Here is a 25,466-nt window from a genome sequence, read left to right on the forward strand (position 1 = left end):
TTTATAATTTCTAAATCGTGTGCTGTTCTCAGTAATGCGATGAAATTTCATACCGTCTGGCCTGGATGTGAATCACCCCTTTGTCCGCGTATCCACACCGTACCATATATGCTACTTGCCCATTAGTCACTTAGTAGCTGTCTGAAAATATTAAATGGAAAATTACAGAAAACAATGTTTAATAAGTTTTAAATTACATGCCATTCTGAGTAGTTTCTCGGTTATCAGATCGACTGTCGCGGTATATTGCAGTGCTTGTGTTCAAGTGACCCTTATTTTACTTAATAATGGTCTCAAAACGCAAGAGTAGTGATGCTGTTAATTCAGATATGCCAAAGAGAAAAAGTTAAGTGCTTCCTTTAAGTGAAAAGGTGAAGGTTCTTGACTTTATAAAATAATAAATAAATAATAAAAAACGTATGGTGAGCTAAAATTCCATTCACATTCATATAACTTTTATTGCAGTATATTTTTATAACTGTTCTATTTTATTACATTAGCTATTGTTGTTAATCTCTCATTGTGCCTAATTTTTAAATGAAACTTGATCATAGGTATGTATGTATAGGAAGAAACATAGTATATATCCAATACTATCTAAGTTTCAGATATTGGAAGAGGAGGTCTTGTAACATATCACCTGCATATAAGAGGGGACTACTGTAGCCAAAAACAGTAAAAGACTGGAATAATGCAGAAAGTGAAGAACCAAGAAATGTATTAAAGAATAAATTTATATAGATTAGAAACAAAATAGCAAGAATAAAAATATAATCAATAGGAAAGTTGTTTCAGAAATCATAATTATTGTATGTCTTTTTCTGAATATCATATAAATTAAGTGGATATTAAATCCAACATCATTTCAAAGCCGAATACAGAAACTAGAAACATTTTGTGCGAAAATTGACCAGAGAGCTTGTGGGAATACACCCACAAGCTCTCTGGTCAATTTTTGCACGAAACTTTTATAGTTTCTGCAACAAACTTTTGTAGTTTCTGTATTCGGGTTTGAAATGATGTTGGATTTAATATCCACTTAATTTATATAATTTTGCATCACCGAAATGAAGCCTTTGGCTCTTTATTTTAGTTTTTCTGAATAGTTTCAACACTGACTAAATATCTGTAAATAATATTAATTTCCACTCTGTAATTCTTGTATATTTATTTTCCTATTTAATTACTTTACCATCATATAGTGAAACTACCTTAGAATGATGATACAGATGCCTTCTTGAAATACGACCTTGTGCTGAACAGGAATACAATTGTCAAATGGTTTATTTATTATTATTATTCAGGCCTCCATGGAGTCAAAAGACTCATTGTGGAGGTCCTTTCTAAGAAACAAAAGTCTATCAAGACTCATCGAGGGAGGTCACTCCTAGGAGAAACAAAGTCTATCATACCACTCCTTAAACTCATTGACCATTCTCGTTCTCACCACTATATCAGGCAATGCATTCCATGGTTCAACCACCCTCCATGCAAAGAAACCACTCCTTACCCTCTTTCTCACAGTTTCCTTTTTGTAACTTCCAGGAATGGCCCCCTTGTCATGACTCCTTCCTGCTGTTCAACCAAGCGAAAGAACTCCTCAGTGTCAACTCTGTAACCACCTCTCAACAGTTTAAAAGTCTCAATCGTATCACCTCTCCTTCTTCTATCCACCAAACTCTGCAGTCCACACTCCCTCAGCTGATCCTCATAACTAACATTGTACAATCCCGACACCATCTTTGTTATCTGCCTTTGTACCCTTTCCACAGTTAATTTATCCCCTTCAAATCCTGGGGACCAAATCAGAGAACAATAGTCTAAGTGTGGTCTGATCAGAGACTTATACAACGGAATGATAACCCTTTTATCTCTGTAGGTCAGTGTCTTTCTCATTATTACAGCAATCCTCTGTCTTACCTTCACTACCTTTGCAATATGTCCCCTAAATTTCAGGTTTCTATCAATCAACAACCCCAGATCTCTTGTCTCCACTACTTCCTCCAGTTTAACTCCTCCAATAGAGGATGCAGCATCCCATCGATGTGTCCCAAACCTGAAGACCTTACATTTTGCTGCATTAAACTGACACCTCCATTCAATGGCCCATCTATCTAGCTTTTTCAAATCCTCTTGCAGGGCTACCACATCTGCACTATTACTAATAACCCTTCCCAGCTTCGCATCATCTGCAAACAACCAAATATCCCCTTGCAGTCCACGGACAATGTCACTGATATAAAGGTTCCTATATACTGGGACCTATATAAACAATACAGGTCCCAGTACTGAGCCCTGTGGAACCCCACGTAACCTTCCAGGTCTTTGATATTGCTCCACTATACACAACTCTCTGATACTCCTGAATTTCAGGTGCTTGTCCACCACCACTCTCAGATCTCTAATCTGCTCTACTTCCTTTACAGTTTCCCCACTGTGTATACTTTGCATCCCATTGCTGCTTACCAAATCTCACAACCTTACACTTTGCAACATAGAACTGACAGTTCTGCTTACCTGCCCACCCATGCAATCTATTCAAGTCCTCCTGTAAGATCATAACATCTGCTTGAGTCTGCATTGCTCTCCCCAGTTTTGCATCATCCATCATCCATCTGGATCCAGAGATGAGTGACTAAGTAGTTTTGTATCAGGAGTTTGGAATGCTGGCTATGGAGAAAGACTGAAGAAATGTGGATTGCAGAGTTTGGTGGATAGGTGGAAGAGAGGTTATATGACAGATGTTTAAGATAGTGAGAGGACTTCATCAGATTAATTCAGAGGGGATTATAAAAAAGTAGAAGGTGCGAGAGGAAGAACCAGAGATCATTCCTGGAAGCTGTGTAAAAGTGTGGTGAAGAAGGGTGTGAGGAGTAGATTTTTTACATGGAGAACTGTCAGTGCATGGAATACATTACCAGAATATGTTGTTAATGCAAGGAGTGTTAAGGATTTTAAGATTCTATAAGATAAATATGTTGTCAGTTGAATGAATCTCCCACGATGAGTCTGTCGACTTCATGGAGAGTGTAATAATAATAATAAAGGATTAAACCAAGTATATAATTTCTTGATATCTTTAGTTTATAGTATAACCAAGTAAAAAAACTTCAATAACTTTTGCCCATACTGACAGCCTATTTAAATCATCCTGCAAGTTCTCCACATCGCCTTGATTAACTATTTCTCTACCTAATTTTGCATCATCAGCAAACAACTGAATATATCCTTTCAGGTTATTTCTTATATTATTTATGTACAAATTAAACAGCAATGGTCCAAGCACTGAATCTTGAGGCATATGACTAGTCACCTGTTTTCAGCTCGATTCTGTCCCTCCACATGAGTCTGTCGACTTCGTGGAGAGTTTTTTAAATTTTTTTTTATTTTAAAGATTACAGCTTATGTTTCGACGTTTTTTTTTTTTGGAACTGTAATAACATTTTATTTATCATCATACAGAGTATTTACATATATACAATAAAGTATACTATTACATTTTCTGTTCAGTACAAATGTAGAGTACAGTGATATTTTTAAATATAAATGTACATAATTTTTTTTTCTTTCAATATCAATATCATAGCTTATTATTATACAACCTATTTACATATACACTTTTTTTTTAATATCACTATCTTCGTTATTGTTATACACCTTACTGACTGTTTTGTTACATAATCTACAGTCTTTGAAACAATAATAAAGGATTAAACCAAGCATATAATTTATTGGTATCTTCAGTTTATAGTATAACCAAGTGAAAAAACTTCCAACAACTTTTGCCCATAATGACAGCCTATTTAAATCGTCATGCAAGTTCTTCACATCGCCTTGATTAACTATTTCTCTACCTAATTTTGCATCATCAGCAAACAACTGTATTCTTTCAGGTTATTTCCTATATTATTTATGTACAAATTAAACAGCAATGGTCCAAGCACTGAACCTTGCAGCATACCACCAGTCACTTTTTTCAACTCGATTCTGTCCCTCCATATACCACTTTTTGATATCTGTCCAGCAGCCACTCTCTTATTCAAAACTTATTATCCACCTTCTTATTCATGTTATTTAACCAGTACAATGCCTATCCCAATTTGTTCTAATTTGCGTAACAGAGTCCATGTGATATTCTGTCAAATGCCTTTGCAAAATCCAGTAAAATCATCGTATAGCCATTTCCTTTATTCAACTCAGCTGTTACTCTATTGTAAAAAGTTAGTAAATTACCCAGTCATGACCAACCCTTTACAAAGCCACATTGACCCTTGTACAGTATTACATTTTTGTCCACCCATTTTTGAATTTTCTTTTTTACCAATTTTTCTAGTACTTTTACCACCACTCCTGATATACTGATTGGTCTATAATTTGAGAACCTCCCTTATACAAGGGAATTATTTTACCTTCTTTCCACTCCCTTGGAAGTTAGTAAATTACCCAGTCATGACCGACCCTTTACAAAGCCACGTTGACCCTTGTACAGTATTACATTTTTATCCATCCATTTTTGAATTCTCTTTTTTACCAATTTTTCTAGTACTTTTACCACCACTCCTGATATACTGATTGGTCTATAATTTGAGAACCTCCCTTATACAAGGGAATTATTTTACCTTCTTTCCACTCCCTTGGAGCTCTACCAGTGCTGAGACTTAAAGAGCCTAGGCAGAGGCATTGCCAGTTCCATTGCACATTCTTGCAAAACTGATGGGATACCTAGCTGGTATCCCATCTAATCCCACATCTGTATTTACATTGAGATTCTGCAATATGTTAAAGCAGTAACCTCTCTAGGATGATAAAGCCTTGCAGAGTGGTGGTCACTCAGTAACTCAACTATTTTATCTGCTTCTGTCTCCTAGTGACCATCATCACTCATTAAGGTTAATCTTCTATAGTCATTCATCCTCTTATTTGCCACATAATGAAAGAAATCTTTGGGATTTCCTTTGGCCTGCTTGGCTAGATTTTTCTCATAATCTAATTTTTCCTTCCTTGTCATGCTGGTCACCTTTCTTGCTTGAACCTTGAACCCTGTTCATGAGTTTGATGGTCACCTTTCTCTTTATATACCCTCTACAGCATTTTCTTCTTTTGCAGCTCATGCTTAATGATATCACTAATCCATCTAACTTCTGTCTGATTAACCCTCCATACCTTAGGTATATAATTTAATATTGCTTCCTCTAGATGACCCTTAAGTATATCCCATTCACTACTAACATCCTTATCCTGCTGTGTTTTATGCCATCACACAGATTTAAGCTTCTTTCTAAGCTCGTTATGATCACCTGCCTTATAGTTCCACATACTGTACATTCCTTCTTGACAGAATATTCCTCATGTTTTTTCTCCCAAATCAGGACTGCATGGTCTTTCACCAATTGGAGGGAATGTAGTCACCTTAGTTATGGATAGTTTTTCTGATCCTATGACCAGGTCCAATACTCTCCTGCCCCTAGTCCTCCTCCATCATATACTGCCTTAAGTAATTATCTCTTAGTAGGTATATAAATTCTATTTCCTTCCTGTCATGTGATCTTTCTTTCTTCCAGTCTATATCTCCTTAGTTGAAGTCCCTCATAATAATCACTTGACCTGTACTCAATGTGTTAATTTGGTGATGCATGTCTTCAAGTTCATCTGTGGAACTCCCTGACCTATAGCAACAACTAAATTCACCTGCATAACATCTGCATTCAATTCTAGTAAGGGGCCAAAGGAATAGTTTGGTGACTATTCTTTTGGCCCCTTAATATATTAGTAGCATTTACTATCTATTTGATATTAAGGCTGAGACTAGGACTTTAAATAGTCTGCAATACTGAGTTCACTACAGTGTTTGCTGTAGAAAGAGTTGCTGGAAAATTCTTGGAAAACCTTAGAAAATTTATCCACAATGGATTATATAATAACAAACAGAAACATTCAATTTGAAGAAACTACTGATATCTGATATCAAGTTATACAGGAATTGAGCAACTTGCAAAGCCTTGTGCATAAAAGAAGGAGAGCGGATATCAATGATAAGTTGGTGAGGAACTATTACCAGATTGAGTGGAGAAGATTTTTCACAGAGTACAGGGAGACAAAGGTAGAACAAGAGGCTATTTCTGGAAGCCTGTATAAGGAGAATGTAAGCAAGGGAGTGAGGCGCAGGTTTTTTGCATGGAGACTGGTTGGTGAGTGCAGAAATTGTGAATGGGTTTAAGGCATGGTTAGATGATCTCTTTGCATGAAAGTGTGGACCTCCTGCAATGAGTCTAACTACATCATGGTCTGATGTTAATAAAAATAAGAAGAAGAATGCATTACTTATTAGATTCTGGGGGTGGTCAAAAAAAAGCAACATGCAGGTTAATAAGATTTAAAAAAAAAAGCTAAAGTAGATAGGCTTCACAAATATTGCTGTACATAAAACGAGTGAGTGAGCCAGTTGAGTTAGACTTGCATTTATTCAAACTGGCCATTTTTAATGGCGAGTTTGAATGAGTTCAGTTCAGTAGAAGTAATTGTTTCCCATCCTCCCATTGTGAAGCTCAAATAAATTCTCTCGCCATCTTTCCACATTCATTTGAAGAAAAATTGTGTGTGAGAAGTGACTTTCTTGGTAACCTCAAATTAATCTATAATTTTACTTATTACATATACTCCAGTTCCTCTTCTTCATTCAAGAAAAATACTCAAATGATTCAAGCTGCAAGATCTTAAGCATTCTGTTTGATTTCTTTAAAAAAAGAAGTAACTTTATTCCTACTTTTGATAATGTTCCAATCTTTAGATGAGATTAATTTTTCTCTTTTGGGTTGAATTTCACATATAAACATATCACATTCATAACCTCCTCAGTCTCCCAAAACCCAAAAAGTTTCTCTTCTTTCTTCCATGTTTTTTGAGAGTAATAGGCTACATTTTTACTGCGCAACTTTTAAACATTCAGAATTCCAAAATCCATCTAATCTTAGAATATTGTTTTCACATCTGGGTTAGGTGTATCTAAAAACTTCTCCAAGAATTGCTGATGTATCCAGTAGATGGAAATCTGCTTAACAAATAATCACTCTCTTGCAATCTCCCAAACACTTTCTCTCAGATGCTATGATTCTGTCTATAGGGAGGACACCTACTCTACAGCTCTGTCTCCACTACTTAATCCATCAACTACAGTGAACTGCTACTACCAACATCACTTATACCAACACCAACTATTGCCCACCACCACTAGTATTTTTGTCTGTAAACTGCGTGTGTTCTCAAGGCTGATTTGTCTGTATGCAGGATGAAAAATCCTACTACTGCCATATTAGAATGGCTAACTCACCTTCAATTGGAAGGAAAAAAAAAAAAAAAAACATATAAAGATTCCTCTCATTATGATGTGAATCGAACTTAGGCCTTCTCCAATCAAAGGGTGCATGCAACGTACTGTCATTCTTCCAATTGCACTACAGAGGCACTTTTTTTTTACAGATACTTGCATTCGCCAAATTGGTGAATATCATCCTCTGCTTTTTTTTTTTAATCTTGTAACAAGAGCAACTACTTTTTGGTCAATATTCATATATGCAGTTCAACAGCAAATTTATCAAATTAAGTTTTCATCTTCCTTCATTCTACCTACCTTTGTTCTTCAGAACACACACATGCACACATAATAATAATCATAATAATACATAGTAACATGGAAAAGCAGTGACAGCTTTTCCATGTTGGTGGTGGAGGAGTAATAGTGTGGGGTGCATTCAGCTGATTTGGAGTGGGACCACTGTCTGTGGTTCCATGAAGACAGCTCAGTCAGTACCTTGATATTCTGGATAATCAGGTGCTGCCTACACTGTGGAGCTTTTATGTACTTGTGTTACTATCAAGATGATGATGTCCCATGCCACACAGCTATGGAATGGCTTGAAGAGATGGTGTTAAATGACTGCTCTGGCCTGTGCAGAGTCCTGACCTCAACTCCTTCAAACACCTATGGAATGAATTGGAGCAGCGAATGAGGTCCAGAGCAACATGTCGTCAATCTGTTGTTGAACTCAATGTTGCTTTGATGGAGGAATGGAGACAAATTCCACCTGATGCCTGCTGCACATTGGTGGAAAGCCTCCCTCAAAGGATGCAGGAGGTGATCAAACCAAACCCAATATTAGGGTTCATCTGCTGGTATCAGTTGCAAATTGATAGTGTCTAGAGAGTACATGTGTATGTATATACAGGGTGGCCATAATTAAAGAGGAAGTGTTCAAAGCCCTTCAGCAAAAAATGTACTGCACAAAATTCAACCAAATTTGTTGTAAGTATGCAACAATGGGTTTTTATTTACAGAAGATAAAAATAGTAAAAAATCCTACCACCAGGGGGACATCTGGCGCTATAAGTACGTGATATTTGCATAATCTCACTGTTTCTACTGACAAGTTGGTGGATATAAGGAAGACCGAAATGGATTGAGGTCATTCTGATAAGAACTCAAGTGCTATGGATCTCACTTAACCAGAATGTGTGCTAGTCAAGCTTTACTATCAACAACAGCATTTACTGCCGGCCTGGTTGGCCGAGTGGTTAGTGATACTCCAGCCATAAGGCTGCAGGTTCGAATCCTGCTGTAGGCATGGATGTTTGTGTGTGTGGAAATACTAGTGGTGGTGGTGGTAGTAGATGGCATTGATGTAGATGATGCGGTTCGCAGTAGTTGGTGGATTGGGTGGTGGAACCAGAGCATTGTGGAGGGGGTGCCTCACTCGATGAGTCCTTGGACTCCTTGAAGGTGTCACATAATAATAATAACAATAACAACATGATAACACTAATGCTATGATTTGAGAATTCTGGCATTTGAAGGATAGGAGAAGAATCCAATGACAGTAACAACTCTTACAGAAATTATTTTACAATTTGAAAATAGTGGATCTTTAGCAGAGGCCAGGAAGAAGTCACAAATAGATTATTTCCCAACAAGTTGATGAAGTTGCAACTGCCATGTGGAACACAGAACGAATAACACACAAGGGTCCAGCAGTGCTTGGGCAATATCAAGGCAACTGGATATGCCATAGTCAATTATGTAGAAATTCCTGCATTAAATGCTGAGGTTTTTTCCCCCCTTCAAGATCACCATACTCAAGCTTCGCTTCATGGTGATGCAAAAACTCAATTTCAGTTTGCCCTGATGTTCTTAACTCATATGGAGATGGATGATGCATGGCCATTGTGGAGTGATGAGGCACATTTTCATCTGAACAGTAGTGTTAACTCACACAACTGCTGCATTTGAGCTGTGAATAACCCTCATATGTTCCATCAGACCCTTTTACACTCATTGAACATCACAGTGTGGTGTGGTTTCACTGCATCATTTATTATTGGTCTGTACTTTTTCGAAGAACTTCACCCGACAGGGCCAGTGACTTGCATTGCCTCTGCTGTTAGGTATTGAGAGATACTGCGCAACTTTGTTGTTCTGCAACTGCAGGTGCAAAGATGCCTTGACTCTACCATATTCATGCAGGATGGAGCACTACCTCACACTGGATTGTCAGTACAATGTTATGAAAAACACTTCACAGAACACAGAGTGATTAGTTGTGTATTTCCCATGTCATGGCCACCTCGTTCACCTGATTTCAAACCCTGTGACTTTTGGTTGTGGGCCCATCTGAAATGCATGGTGTATGAAGGACATGTTCCTGATTTAGCAACCTTGAAAGACAGAATAACGCAGCATGTGAGGCATATCAAAGCAGATCTCTTGCATTCCACTGTAAGAAAATGTGATTCACAGAATGCAGTTCTTAAACATCTGAAAGGAGAACATACTGATCCATATCTGTAAGTGAGATATGGGAACACGAAAATTGATTTGTTGTGTCACTTCTAGCCATTACTGTTTAATTAATACCAAACCATGCATTTATAGTACCAAACATCCCCTGACAGCAGAATTTTGTACTATTTTTTTATCTGCTGTAAATAAAAACCCTGTGTTCCAGAATGTACTTACACCAAGTATGGTTGAATTTCGCCCAATACCTTTTTTTAGCTACAGGGATCCGAACATCTCTTCTTTAATTATGTCCACCCCATATATATATAATTAAAGAAATTTAATGACTAGAATCTGAGAGATACCATAAGAGATACACACACTGCTTGGAAAGAAGTTAACAGACACTCTAGTCTGAGGAACAAACAGCCATGATGCCTACCTTAATAAGATATAGAAATTCTGTTCACTGCGATGACTGCAGCAATTCTACAGGGCATACTTTCCACAAATGTAAAATAGCAATCAATAGGAATTTCAGACCATTCTTCCTGTAGGCATGTAATGAGATCGTAAACTGTTGTGGGGTAGATGTCCCTTGACCTCACCTGATGCTCCAGTTCATCCCACATACAGGGTGGTCCAAAATGTACCTACCAAGTTTAAATCCAATTTTCTCTGCAATTAACTGGTATAATTAGAAAAAAACTTCACTGACATATTATAGCCATCAAGTCATTTCTAGGAAGTTTTTCAACTTGGTTATACTCTAAATTAAAGATACCAAGAAATTATATACTTTGTTTAATCCTTTATCCAAGTGTGAGCAAAACAGAGTTTGCACCTGAAATATAATCAGAACTGGGGCAAGTCGTATATAGGAGCTAATGACCTCACACCACTTGCCTTAATATCCCATAATGTAAAGCACATATCCTTACAGGTATGTATAATGCTATGCATTATGGGAAGGGTCACAACCAAGACCGGTTTCAACCTTTATTATGTTCTGATCAGTGAGAGCCAGACCTAGAGGTTATACTAAGGTTGAAGTAATGCCGGAATCATATTTTCATACACAAGTAGCCAAAAGGTGTCACACCTTATTATTAAAATACTCTAGATTACAGATAGTTGTTGGAAATTTTTCCATTTGGTTACACTATAAATTAAAGATACCAAGAAATTATAATTAGCACTGGGGAAACAAGTATGTAGGAGCTAATGACTTTGCATCACTTGCCTTAGTATCCCATAATGCAAAGCACATATCCTTATGGGTATGTATAATGATATGCATTATGGGAAGGGTCACTACCCAGACTCATTTTGACCTTTATTGAGGTTGTGTCAGTGGTGATAACTTTTGACTACTAGCTCTGGGTCTGGCTCCCACTGACGAGACCTCAATAAAGGTCGAAACCATTCTGGGTAATGGCCTTCCCATAATGCATAGCATTATACATACCTGTAAGGATATGTGCTTTGCATTATGGGATACTAAGGCAAGTGATGCGAAGTTATTAGCTCCTATATACGAGTTGCTCTAGTGCTGATTATATTTCAGGGGCAAACTTTGTTTTGCTTACACTTGGATAAAGGACTAAACCAAGTATAGTACGCCCACAGATTCAAGACCCCTCAACACTTCTGCACATATCACAAAAAGGAGAATTCATTCTGATAATAGGGTAATCAATCTGTCTTCTGGGATGAGTTGTTTATTATTACACATCAGAAAATTAACTTCTCTTTTATGATCATTGTAGTTTTTAAAGTGGTAACTATTTTGTTTGCATAACAGTTGGAAAATTTTATCTATAAAGCACGTGATTTCGCATGTTGGCAACCAATTCGTACGTCCTTCATTTCTTTCTCCCCTTCAGCATGAATTGATTATTCTTAGCACCAAGCCAAGTGAAGTGCTACAAAAGTGTGGGCATACTATATATAATTTCTTGGTATCTTTAATTTTTATTATTTTATCAAGCCATTTGTGTTTCATTGTGTTTTCTTTTCATTTTGCAGGGAATGAAAAATGTCAGCCTACACTACTGTGCAGCAGGTATTCATCATCCTTTGAGTACATTCGACCATCAGAAATCCCCGAAAAGGTTAGAAAAGCATTTCAGATAAAGTTTGGTGTCAAAGTTGGAGAGGCACACAATATCAAACCTAATCAAGAAATTTTGCAAGACTTGGTCAGTGTTAGATGATCACTCTAAAAGTGGCAGGCCTTCAACAAGGACTGAAAGAAACATTGAAAAAGTTTGGGAAACATTTGAAAGAAGCCTGAAAAAGTCTACCAGGAGAGTGTCACAGGTGTTAGGGATGATTAAACACAACAATCTTCAGCAAATTCTCAAGAAGATCGTCATTTGTTTCCCTATAAAATCTAGACCCAACAGCCACTCACAGTGGCGAACATGGCAGCATGATTGGACTTTGCTAATGCAATAATCAGAAGAATTGAGAACCAAGAAATTGACCCCGGTCTCATCTGGTTTTCAGATGAAGCACACTTTTGGCTTGATGGGTTCATGAATAGGCAGAACTAGCAAATAAGGGGATCAGAAAATCTGCATGTTTTGGTTATTTCAAGATTCCACCCAAAATGTATGACTGTGTGGTATGCCTTGTCAAAAGCTGGCATTTTTGGACCTGTTTTTACTGAGGGGACTGTATCTGCACTGAGGTATCGAAACTTGCTTGAAAACAATTTCATTCCTTTCCTTCAGGGCTTCTATGGTTCTCGTCTCAAGGGTCACTTTTTCATGAAAGACGGTGCTTGTCCCCATCGCACAGAATCCATTTTCCAGCTTCTGAATGATAATCCAAAGCAGTACAGAAGCAGAACTGACTGGCACCTCATTCACCAGACCCCTCAATCCTTTGGATTTTTTCTTATGGGAACATCTCAAAGAGAAAGTGTATCAGAACAATCCAAAGACTTTGGATGAGCATGAAATCTTGGCTATTCCAACAGACGTCCTCCAAAAGGTTGTGTACAATTTTGTGATACGATTGCAGAAGATCGTCGAGATTGAAAGTAAACATATTGAATATGTTGTAATATAAATGGCATAAGATGTAGATCTTAATACACTTTGGATGAGTTCATATGCCTCCTCATTCAGGAATAATATAGAATTAAATTTCATTGGTACATTTTGGACCACTCTGTATGTTCAGTAGGGTTGAGATCAGGGATCTGTGGAGGCCAGTCAGGTATGGTAACATTCATGTTCACAAACCATGCAGTTACAGCAAGTCTTGCTGAAAGAGACAATGGTCAGTTCCATAGAAATGCCACAAAGTAGGAAGCATTGTATTGTCCAGAATGTTCATGGTACCACAAACAGAGGTCCGTAGCCAAACCAGGAAAATCAGGACTATACTATCACACTACCATCTCTGAATTTCATAGTTAGAGTTACACACTCTGGTAAGAGCCGTTTTCAACAGGCATCTGCCATCTGTTCAGTAGAGGGCGTAGTGTGATTCTTCGCTCCATAACACAGCTTTCACATCCCATTGTATACACACTCTTTGCACCACTGAAGATGATGATGCTGTATGTTGGTTCAGATAATGTGGAGCTTGCATACTGCGGTCCTACCATGGAAATCCATGTTGTGAGCCTTGGCTGTGAATGTTTTTGTGCAGATTTGTAGTCCAGTTAATGTCCTGAACATTTGACATGTAGGCTGACAAATGGTGGTTTTTAAAGATTATCCTTTGTAGTAGTCATGTTTGGTGAGTGTGATGGGTAGTCCACTGCAGATAGCACTTGCAGTTGATTCCCTGCACTTCCATCTCAGTATGGTATTACTGATTGTTGAACCTGAGATGGCCCAATTTGTCAAAAAATTGCCAAACAGATAAGCCAGCAACATGGCATCCCATCATAATGCCTCTTTCAAACTCCATTAGTTCCCTTCTCACAGTCATTTAACTTGGTACAGTTGTCTTGACTTGGGAGCATAATATTCCTCTAATTTATACCTACAAACATGTGACTCATTACATAGTGTGATGCACCTTGCCTGTGGGGATGCCCATTGATTTCTTTCCAAGCAGTGTGTATATATATATATATATATGTATGTATGTATAATTTTAAAAAAACTGATGCAAAAATAAGGAATTTTTATTGATCAAAAAATTCATACACTCATGAAAAATGATTCTTTTATGATGCAACACCTAAATTATACTGAAAAAGCAGTAACAAAGCTTTCAGCTGAAAGTTTATTTTCACTTGGTTAGACTATAATAAATTTAGTTTAATCCTTTATCCAAATGAGAGCAAACAAAAGTTTGTGCTTGAAATTATCTTCAGGACTGAATATGGTGTTGTATTATCTTACCTGGGTAAGTAGTACAACACCAGGCAATTCGTAGCAAAGGTGGAGCAAGCTACCAACACTCCTATCCCAGTATCCCCCAAGATGCAAAACACATCTCCTTGAGGATATGTATAATGTTATGCATTAAGGGATTGGCCACTACCCAGACTAGTTTCGACCTTTATTGAGGTCTCTTCAGTGGGAGCCAGGCCCAGAGTTGGAGATACCAGGTAGAAGCCAATAGCAAGGTCATCTTTACCTATAGGAGATGCCAAAAGGTTTGCCACCTTTTTTTTTTATTAAATTACTCTGGATTTAGAGAAAGATGTTGAAAGTTTATTTTTCACTTGGTTAGACTATAATAAATTTAGTTTAATCCTACTTTTGGTTTGCCACCTTCTTTTTATTAAATTATTCTGGATTTAGAGAAAGATGTTGAAAGTTTATTTTTCACTTGGTTAGAATATAATAAATTTAGTTTAATCCTTTATCCAAATGAGAGCAAACAATGTTTGCACCTGAAAATATCTTCAGGACTGAATATGGTGTTGTACTATCTTACCTGGGTAAGTAGTACAACACCAGGCAACTCATAGCAAAGGTGGAGCAAGTTACCAACACTCCTATCCCAGTTGGGATAAGCTACCAACAATCCTATCCCTTGTTTGCTCTCACTTGGATAAAGGATTAAACAAGGGATAGGATTGTTGGTAGCTTATCCCAGTTGGAATAAGCTACCAACAATCCTATCCCTTGTTTGCTCTCACTTGGATAAAGGATTAAACTAAATTTATTAAAGCTTTCAGCTGTTACTGTCAATATTTTGGGACTGTTATATGTGACAATTGCAGAAATATGAAGTCATGTTACAGACATAGAAAGCAATGGGGTACAACATGTCACTGAATGCTGTCAGTAAAAAAGATGGTAAACAATTCCACTATGACATTTCTTGTATAGAACAGCAGTACACCAGCCAAGTTCCAGTATACTTGCTGGATTCTTGATAAAATGTAATCAGTGTGTCGACATGTAAATTTGATTCCTGAAAATGCATAACACGAAAGGATAATTTTAAGTTCATGATCAAATTCAAACAAAATTAAACTCCTGTGCTTCTACTCAAAACAAACAAAAAATTTTGAAAATGCTGCATCCCACTCAATTGCCTGCCTTTCACAGTTAATTCAAATCCTCCTGAAGAGGGACTAGTTAGTGGGAATAAGTTTAACATAGTGTAACATTTTGAACTTTGGTTCATAGATGGAACACTGCAACTATACAGAAGGAGACAAGAGATCTTGAGACAATGGCAGATAGAGATTTGAAATTCATGGGATACATTATAAAACACATTATTATTATTAAGATACATTATTACGGTGAAAACAATGTGAAATATTGGTGCAATAGCGAGAATGTTGATAAGAAAGGATAAGGGGTATAGTGGTTCCATTTCTGTCTAACATGTAGTTCAGACAACATCTTGACTAAATGTGACCAGCAGTCCACATCTGAACTGTTGTGGTTAGACAAGAAACTGCATTTGAAGGGAATGAACCAACTCTACAGGTTGCAAATTCCAGTAAAAAATTATATCAGGAATTTTTTTTTTTGATTGTTAATATTTGGTCCTTTTATACTAAATATGATACAATTTATTTGGATTTTTATTCAACCATGATTTTGATAAACATATATACATAATTTTCGAAAAATTTCGCCAGCTAGGGTCTGTCTGGCTTCTTCAGGACGAGAAAGGTTATACTAACATTAAATGCTAAAACAGAAGAATGCAGTAAAGACCATAAAATCAGTTAAACAAATTGAAAAGGACGCGTGACATTAAGAGCATAAAGCGTGGAGACTTAATCATTGTTAGTAGATTGCATTTTACAGTTTATTTTGCATAATTGAGTTCTGCTAAACATAATGAATTTATTAAGCTTTTCCAAATGTCTTTTAATATCATACCTTGATTTCTATTGAGGTTGTCTCCTGTCTGGAGTACCACTGTAGCTTCTTTAAAGTTTCTACATCTGAAATCTTCTTCAATGTATGGCATGGAGCTGTTGTCCCAATCTATGGAATGGTTCAAAATTGAGAAATGATGTGCTAATCCTGAGGTGTGTGTTCTGTTGCTGTTGACATCTCCGATATGTTCTTTCTTTCGGATTTCTATGCGTCGTGAAGTCTGGCCTATGTAAGTCAGTCCACAGGAACATGGGATGCTCTTAACTGTGTATTTGTAGAAAGCGATGCTGTCCTTAGGAGATCTTAACATATGCCGTGTAGTTAAAATAGGTTTAAAGGCAACCCTGATGTTGAAAGGCTTCATGATTTTTGCTATTTTGGGGGGGAGGGTATTTCTATAGAGAATCTTTTGAATTATATTTTGTGGATAACCATTTTTGGATAGAGTTTTTGATATGAGTGAGAGCTCATCAAGTACATCTTTTTTTTTTCCTTCTATGATGATATTTTTTGCTCTGTTTTTTAGCATATATATGATGCCTTTGTACCCTTTCCACAGTTAATTTATCCCCTTCAAATCCTGGGGACCAAATCTGAGAACAATAGACTAAGTGTGGTCTGATCAGAGACTTATACAACGGAATGATAACCCTTTTATCTCTGCATTTTAGTGTCCTTCTCATTATTCCAGCAATCCTCTGTGTTACCTTCACCACCTTTGCAATATGTTCCCTAAATTTCAGGGTTCTATCAATCATCAACCCCAGATCTCTTGTCTCTCCTACTTCCTCCAGTATAATTGAGAATTGAAAATTGAGTGGCGCTAGCGTTGCCGTATCATGTGGCGTTGAATTTATGCTGTGCAGAAGAAAGTAATTTTTAATCGGTGAATAGTCCGTTTTTCTACGTTTTTGAGTGCTAAATTGTTTCTCTGAATACGAGTGTACTTCAGTGGTTGTTTTTTGGAAGTTAGTTGCTGTTGCGATATAATATATTTTGGTTACTGTCGGAATCGAATGCATAACAATGGAAGACAAAACGAAGCTAAGTTTTCATTACTGTATTTAGTTATATTTCATTTTATTTAATTATATTTAGTACTTAAATATTTTTTTTGCTTGCAATTGTTTATACTTCTTTTTTCTAATTTAGTTACTGGAATTTATTAATTGAATAATTATTAAAGATTACGCTACTCGGCAGTAAGGAATGATGGCGGATTCAACAGCAGTCACAAGTGGCGTATCGCCAAGTCCTCCTCCATTTAAGAACTCAATTATATGCAATATCATAAGGGACTTTGTGGCATGCAGTACTTGCGGCATGTATGCATCTTGGGAATTAGATATGTGGCTTGTGAAAGAGAGCAGAGAGCGTATATGTGCAAAATGCAGGCAGTTGGAGGAAATAAGTGCATTAGAAATATCGATATTCGACTTTGTTGCTCCAGGAATGGGGAATGAATGTAGGAAGACAAGTAGTGTGATAGGAGAGAATGAAAAAAAGATATATATGAATGAGAAAATAATAGTTGATAGTGTGGAAAGTGTGAGTGACTGTGAAAGTTTAGGAGATTGTTTTGTTTGGGAGAGTGAATTTAGATTAAGAGTGACTGACCTGCAGAGGGAGATAGATGAGCTGAAAGAGGAGGTGGAATGTCTTGTGAATGAGAGCAGAAGTATGAAAGATAGGAGAATGGAAGAGATAAATGCAAGGCGAATCAGAGTAGGAGAGAGAGAGAATTTAGGAAGTATCAGTGAGAGGTATGGGGGTGCTAGAAGAGGAGTGAATGGAAACAGTAGAAGAGAGGGAATGAGAGAGAGAGGTATGGGAATGCTAGCAGATGAGAGGATGGAAAAAGTAGAAGAAACGAAATGAGAGAGAGAGATATGGAAGTACTAGAAGAGGAGAGAATGGAAACGGTAGGAGAGATGGAATGAAAGAGAGGTATGGGAATGCTAGAAGAGAGAGAGAGAATAGCAGTAGAGGAGAGGGAATGAGAGAGACACCTATGGGAATGAAAGAAGAGGAGAGAAGGGAAACAATAAGAGAGAGGGAATGGTAAGAGGTATAATGTATGGCAACTCGATGATACGTGGTGTTCAAGATAGGATGCGTGAGGAGTGTATGCCAGGAGGAACAATAGAAAGGGTGGATGAGATGATTGTGATGGTAGGAACGAATGAATTGAGTTGTAATGTAAGTCGGGCAGTGAGAGATATGATATTTTTGCTTGAGACTGTATGGAAGAAGACAGAGAGAGGAAAAATAGTGTGCATGTTGCCAAGGTATGATAATGATGAGCTGAGCAGAAGAGCGATGATACTGAATGGCATAATAGCGAGAATGTGCGACAACAGAGGACTGGTATATGTGGATGCTTGGAGTGCGTTTGAGGAAAGAGAGGAATTGTATGCGAGAGACCGTTTACATTTGAATGAGGAAGGACGTAGGCATCTGGAGAGATTGCTGTTCTGAACGAGTCAGTGTGTCCCAGGGAGGATGATAGCAGGGGTGGCCTCTTGTGGGAATGGATACTTGGGAGAAGGGAGACAATGTCAGGTAACACTGAGCCCAGTGGAGTCTAGAAGGGATACTGATGGGTATAGCCTTTATACTAATGCCAGGAGTATCAGGAATAAGGGAGAGGAATTGGTGGCGCAGATAGCATCAGCCTGGCCAAACATTATTGGGATCACTGAGACGTGGTTGACAGAAGGGGATATAACAACAGGAATAGAAGTCACTGGGTATAGCATTTTTCGTCAGGATAGGAGGGGAAAGCGTGGTGGTGGGGTTCTGCTTATGATGATGACCAATGTCCTCTAAGAGTGGAGGCTTGGAAGGAAGTTAGACAAATGATTTTGAGAGCGTATGGTGTGAGGTAGAGGTAGGCAAGACAGGATATTTAGTGGGGTGTTGCTACAGACCCAGGAGCACAGAGTATGAGGACCAGCAGATGTTTAGACAGCTAAGTTTGACAAGTGCAAGAAGAACGATTGTTATGGGAGATTTTAACTACAGTAGTATAAACTGGGGAGAGGAAGATGCATGTAGCAATAGGGGAATGGAATTTCTAGAATTCTTGAGGGACAAATGCCTTAGGCAACATGTAACAGAGGGAACAAGATGTTCAAGAGTTTTGGATTTGGTTATAGCATCAGAAGAGTTGAAAATAACTGAGTTGATATCTCTTCCACCAGTTGGAGAGAGTGACCATATGGTTTTGACTTGGAAAATGAATAGACATGCAGGAGTATCAAAGAGACGGGAACTTATGTGGAATTATAAGGCAGGTGATTATAATAGTCTTAGACGTCAACTTCGGGAAGTTTCATGGAAGGAGGAATTGGAAGGTCAGGATATCATTAGTGCGTGGGAAATTGTGAAAGAATATTTGTTAGCAGCAATGGTAAGTTGTATACCACGAGTGAAGAAGAGGCCACAATGTAGAGTAAAGTGGAAAACAAACAATATTAAACAGGAATTGCATGCGAAAAAGAGGCTATGGAAGAGATATAAGGAGACAGGTGAAGAGAAGATGCATGAAGAATATAAAACTCAGGCCAGGAGAGTGACTAGTATGGTAAGGAAGGTAAAACTGGAATATGAGATGAAATTGGCCCTAAGATCCAAAGAAAATCCTAGGGAATTTTTTAGCTATGTGGCCAGTAGGAGGAGAAATGACTGTGGAAGAATGATATCGTGGAATAAAAATGGGAATGGAGTGACTGATGCAGAGGACATAGTGGAATTGTTCAATGAACACTTTATTGGAGTATTTCATCCTAGAGGAATCAGTTTTAATGTTTAAGGGATAGGGCTAGTTCGAGGTTTAGAGGTACAGGAGGAGAGTGTGTTGGATGTCAGTAAAGCTGTGGGACTGGATGGTATTTCAAAAGGAGTTTTGAGAGAATGTGCTAAGGAACTGACAGTGCCTTTAACCTGGCTTTTCAATGAAAGTCTGGCTGCGAGAAAGGTGCCCAGGGAATGGAAGTGTCAAATTATAGGCCAGTCTGTGTGTCATCAGTAGTTGTTAAGATCTTGGAGAAAGTAGTGAGGGACCATATACAGCATTGGGCAGATGAGGATAATGTTATCTGTGAGAGTCAACCTGGATTTGTGAAAGGGGCGCTCTTGTTTTAGCAATATGCTAGACTTTTATAATAAAGTTACAAGAACATTACATGAGGGAAAGGCATATACTGCAATTTTCTTAGACTCAGCGAAGGCATTTGACAGGGTGCCACATGATAAGCTGATATTTAAGTTGCAGCACATGGGTCTGGATGTCAGATTGGTCAACTGGATTCAGGATTGGCTGTCTGATAGGTATCAGAGAGTTGTGTGTGTGTGGTGGAGCAGTTTCAAGGAGGCAGAGGGTTACAAGTGGGGTCCCACAGGGCTCAGTATACTGGTACATATATTGTTTAACCTTTATATCGATGACATTGCCAGTGGATTGCAAGGGGTTAATCAGTTGTTTGCGGATGATGCGAAGCTGGGAAGGATTATTAGTAATAGTGCAGATGTGGTAGCCCTGCAAGAGGATTTAAATAAACTAGATAGATGGGCAAATAAATGGGGATTTGAGTTTAATGCAGCAAAATGTAAGGTCTTGAGGTTTGGGAAACATCGATGGGCTGCTGCATACTCTATGGGAGGAGTTATACTGGAGGAAGTAGGGGAGACAAGAGATCTGGGGTTGATAATTGATAGAAACCTGAAGTTTAGGGGACATATTGCAAAGGTGGTGAAGGTAACACAGAGGATTGCTGCAATTATGAGAAGGACACTGACCTGCAGAGATAAGAGGGCTATCATTCCATTGCATAAGTCTCTGATCAGACCACACTTGGACTATTGTTCTCATATTTGGTCCCCAGGATTTGAAGGGGATATATTAACTGTGGAAAGGATACAAAGACAGATGACAAAGATGGTTTCAGGACTGTACAAGCATAGTTATGAGCATCGGCTGAGGGAATGTGGACTGCAGAGTTTGGTGGATAGAAGAAGGAGAGGTGATATGATTGAGACTTTTAAACTGTTGAGAGGTGGTTACAGGGTTGACACTGGGGAGTTCTTTCACTTGGTTGAACAGCGGGAAGGAGTGATGACAAGAGGCCATCCCTGGAAGTTACGAAAGGAAACTGTGAGCAAGAGGGTAAGGAGTGGTTTCTTTGCCTGGAGAGTGGTTGAACCGTGGAATGCATTGCCTGATGGAGTGGTGGGAGCAAGAACGGTCAATGAGTTTAAAGAGTGGTATGATAGACTTTGTGTTTCTTGGGGGTGGGGACCTCCCCTCGATGAGTCTTGAGTCTTGACAGACTTTATGTTCTTAGGAAGGACCTCCCACGATGAGTCTTTTGACTCCATGGAGGCCTGAATAATAATAACTCTTAGAGTATGCAGTGTCCAGCAAGATATGTTGACGATGTGTTCATCGTTTGGAAAGACACAGAAAATGCCTTACACGAGTATCTCCAAAAAATAAATTCTTTGCACCATAAAATCAAGTTCATATTAGAATTGGAAAACAACCATCAATTACCATTTTTTTTTGGATGTACTAGTAAAAAACAGGATAATGACAAATCAAGCTCACAATCTACCACAAACCTACAGACACTGGACGTTATCTTCATATTACATCTAATCATCATTATGCACAAAAACTTAGCATCATACATATGCTATAAATGGGTTTCCCTAAAGGGTTTCTATAGGATTAATTCAGAGGATATTTTTGAGATCAGGACTGGTGGTGGGAGAACTAGGGGACACCTATGGAAGCTGGGCAAGAGTGTATTTAGCAGGGGTGTTAGAGCTGGGTTCTTTACTTTTAGAGTGGTAAATGAGTTGAATAAGCTGCCAGAGTCTGTTGTGGGTGCTTATGATGGTGAGTGAGTTCAAGGCAAGGTATGACAGATACTGTGAGAATGTCGTATAGTTGTGTGGTCATGATGTTTAGGGCTTCCCTTGAGGAGTTTAAGGACTTCCTGGAGTCGCCAGTAATAATAATAATAATAATAAAACAGAGCAAAAAATATCATCACAGAAGAAAAAGATGTACTTGATGAACTCTCACTCATATCAAAAACTCTATCCAAAAATGGTTATCTACAAAATATAATTCAAAGGATTCTCTATAGAACCCCCCCCCCCCCAGCAACAACTTCAAGTGACACAGTACGCATCGTCCATCGCCATATCTTATGCAGGCTCAGTCTCCACCAAAATAGCAAAAATCACGAAGCCTTTCAACATCAGGGATGCCTTTAAACCTATTTTAACTACACGGCATATGTTAAGATCTCCTAAGGACAGCATCGCTTTCTACAAATACGCAGGAGTTTACAGCATCCCATGTTCTTATGGACTGACTTACATAGGCCAAACTTCACGAAGCCTAGAAATCCGAAAGAAAGAACATATCGGAGATGTCAACAGCAACAGAACACACACATCATTTCTCAATTTTGAATCATTCCATAGATTGGGACAACAGCTCCATGCCATACATTGAAGAAGATTTCAGATGTAGAAACTTTAAAGAAGCTGCAGTAGTACTCCAGACAGGAGACAACCTCAATAGAAATCAAGGCATGATATTAAAAGACTTTTAATATCATGCCTTGATATTAAAAGTCTATTAGAAAAGCTTAATAAATTCATTATGTTTAGCAGAACTCAATTACGGAAAAAACTATAAAACGTGATCTACTAACAATGACTAAGTCTCCACGCTTTATGTTCTTAATGTCATGCGTCCTTTTCAATTTGATTAACTGATTTTACGGTCGTTACTGCAATCTTCTGTTTTAGCATTTAATGTTAGTATAACCTTTCTCGTCCTGAAGAAGCCAGACAGACCTTAGCTGGTGAAACTTGTCGATGATTATGTATATATGTTTATCAAAATCATGGTCCAATAAAAATCCAAATAAAATGTATTATATTTGATATCAGAAATGTCACACTGGCTATGAGGACAGTTTGGAACATGTAATATGCCAAGTTTGTTAGTTAAAAGACAAAGGCAGAATATAATGGAGATATCTGAACCCTAAAGAGGTATTTACTAGATGGCCACTGGTTAACTTTAAAGATATACGAAGATGGAGGAACAAGGGGCAATACCTGGAAGTTGACAAGAAAGTGGCACATGACAGTGGTTCTTTGTATAAAGTGTAATAAGATCGTGGAATAACTGCTTCATAATGCTTATGGTAGACTTGCAACTGAGTCTCATGACTTCATGGAGGACCTGTGATAATGATAATATTTCATCGTGTTTGTATGCTAGTTATTTCCCACTCAATCAGGTCCAAACACACAAGCATCCAGCTGTTGGGAGAAGTATTGAATATCATATTATTAATAAAAACTAGAAATATGTAGTTTACTAAGCACCTCTGTAGCGCAATTGGAAGAACGACGGTATATTGTGCCCATCAATTGGAATAGGCCTAAGTTCGATTCTCGTTGCGATGGGAGGTATCTTTATGTGGACTTTTTCAATCGAAGGTGAGTTAGCCAATCTCATACGGAGGTAGCAGGATTTTTCTCCCTGAAACTCGGGTTTTTCATACTGCATACAGACAAATTGGCCCTTCAGAACACACGCAATTTACAGACAAGAAATACTAGTTGTGGTGGTGGTGGAGGTGGGCGGTAGATGGCGTTGATGGAGATGATTCATAGTAGAGGTTCGGTGTAGTGGTTGAGACAGTTGTAATAGTAGGTGTCCTCCCGCAATGAGTCTTCAGACTCCTTGGAGGTGTCAGGAATAATAATAATACTAAAAATAATAATAATATCCTAAACATTGCATATCGCAATGGATATCATTAGTGCTTGGGAAATTGTGAAGGAATATTTGTTAGCAGCAATGGTAAGCTGTATTCAACAAGTGAAGAAGAGGCCACAATTTGGAGTAAAGTGGATGACAAACAATATTAAACAGGAACTGTTTAATGAGAAAAAGAAGCTATGGAAGAGATATAAGGAGACAGGTGAAGAGAAGATGCATGAAGAATATAAGACACAGGCCAGGAGAGTGACTAGTATGATAGGGAAGGAGAAACTGGAATATGAAAAAGATTGGCCCTTAGATCCAAGGAAAATCCGAGGGAATTTTTTAGCTATGTGGCCAGTAGGACGAGAAATGACTGTGGAAGAATGACACTGTGGGATGAAAATGGGACTAGAGTGATTGATGCAGAACATAGTGGAATTGTTCAATGAACACTTTATTGGAGTATTTCATCATGAGGAGGAGGCAATTTGAAGACTAGAGGGCAGGTTCAAGGTTTAGAGGTGTGTGGGTGTTCCACAAACTGAGTACTCAGGATGTTAGTAAAGCTGTAGGACTGGATGGTATTTCAGCACGAGTTTTGAGAGAATGTGCTAAGGAACTAACAGTGCCTTTGATTGGCTTTTCAATGAAAGTCTGGCTGTGGGAAAGGTGCCCATGGAATGGAAGACAGAAAGGTAAGATAAGGCCATTGCATAAGGGCGGTAGTAGACTTGGAAGTGTCTAATTATAGGCCAGTTTGTGTGTCATCAGTAGTCAGTAAGATCTTGGAGAAAGTAGAGAGGGACCGTTTACGGCATTGGGCAGATGAGGGTAATGCTATCTGTGAGAGTCAACATGGATTTGTGAAGGGATGCTCTTGTTTTAGTAATATGCTAGCCTTTTATGATAAAGTTACAAGAGCATTAGATGAGGGAAAGGCATATACTGCCATTTTCCTAGACTTAGCAAAGGTATTTGACTGGGTGCCACATGATAAGCTGATATTCAAGTTGCAGAACATGGATCTGGATGTCAGATTGGTCAACTGGATTCACGATTGGCTGTCCAATAGGTATCAGAGAGTTGTGCATGGTGGAGCAATATCAAAGAAGCAGAAGGTTACAAGTGGGGTTCCACTGGGACCTATATTGTTTTAACTTTTATATCAATGACATTGTCCGTGGACTGCAAGGGGATATTTGGTTGTTTGCGGATGATGCGAAGCTGGGAAGGGTTATTAGTAATAGTGCAGATGTGGTATCCCTGCAAGAGGATTCGAATAAGCTGGATAGAAAGGCAAATGAATGGGGATATAAGTTTAATGCAGCAAAATGCATGGTCTTGATGTTTGGGACACATCGATCAGATGTTGCATACTCTATGGGAGGAGTTAAACTAGAGGAAGTAGGGGTGACAAGAGATCTGGGTTGATGATTGATAGAAACCTGAAATTTAGGGGACATATTGCAAAGGTAGTGAAGGTAACACAGAGGATTGGCACAATAATGAGAAGGACACTGATCTGCAGAGATAAAATGGTTATTATTCCGTTGTATAAGTCTCTGATCAGGCT

At 38.2% G+C, this 25,466-nt stretch overlaps 1 protein-coding gene across 1 annotated transcript in view; it reads right to left on the minus strand.

The window, feature by feature from the left end:
• The window catches only part of LOC150099409 (tolloid-like protein 2), a 781,663-nt gene that overhangs the window by 324,382 nt on the left and 431,815 nt on the right, over window positions 1-25,466 (minus strand). The window lies entirely within an intron of this gene.

The sequence above is a fragment of the Typopeltis vanoorti genome, chromosome 14 (assembly GCF_054136105.1).
Source record: "Typopeltis vanoorti isolate ZY-2024b chromosome 14, IOZ_Tvanoo_1.0, whole genome shotgun sequence".
NCBI classification, from domain to species: domain Eukaryota; kingdom Metazoa; phylum Arthropoda; class Arachnida; order Uropygi; family Thelyphonidae; genus Typopeltis; species Typopeltis vanoorti.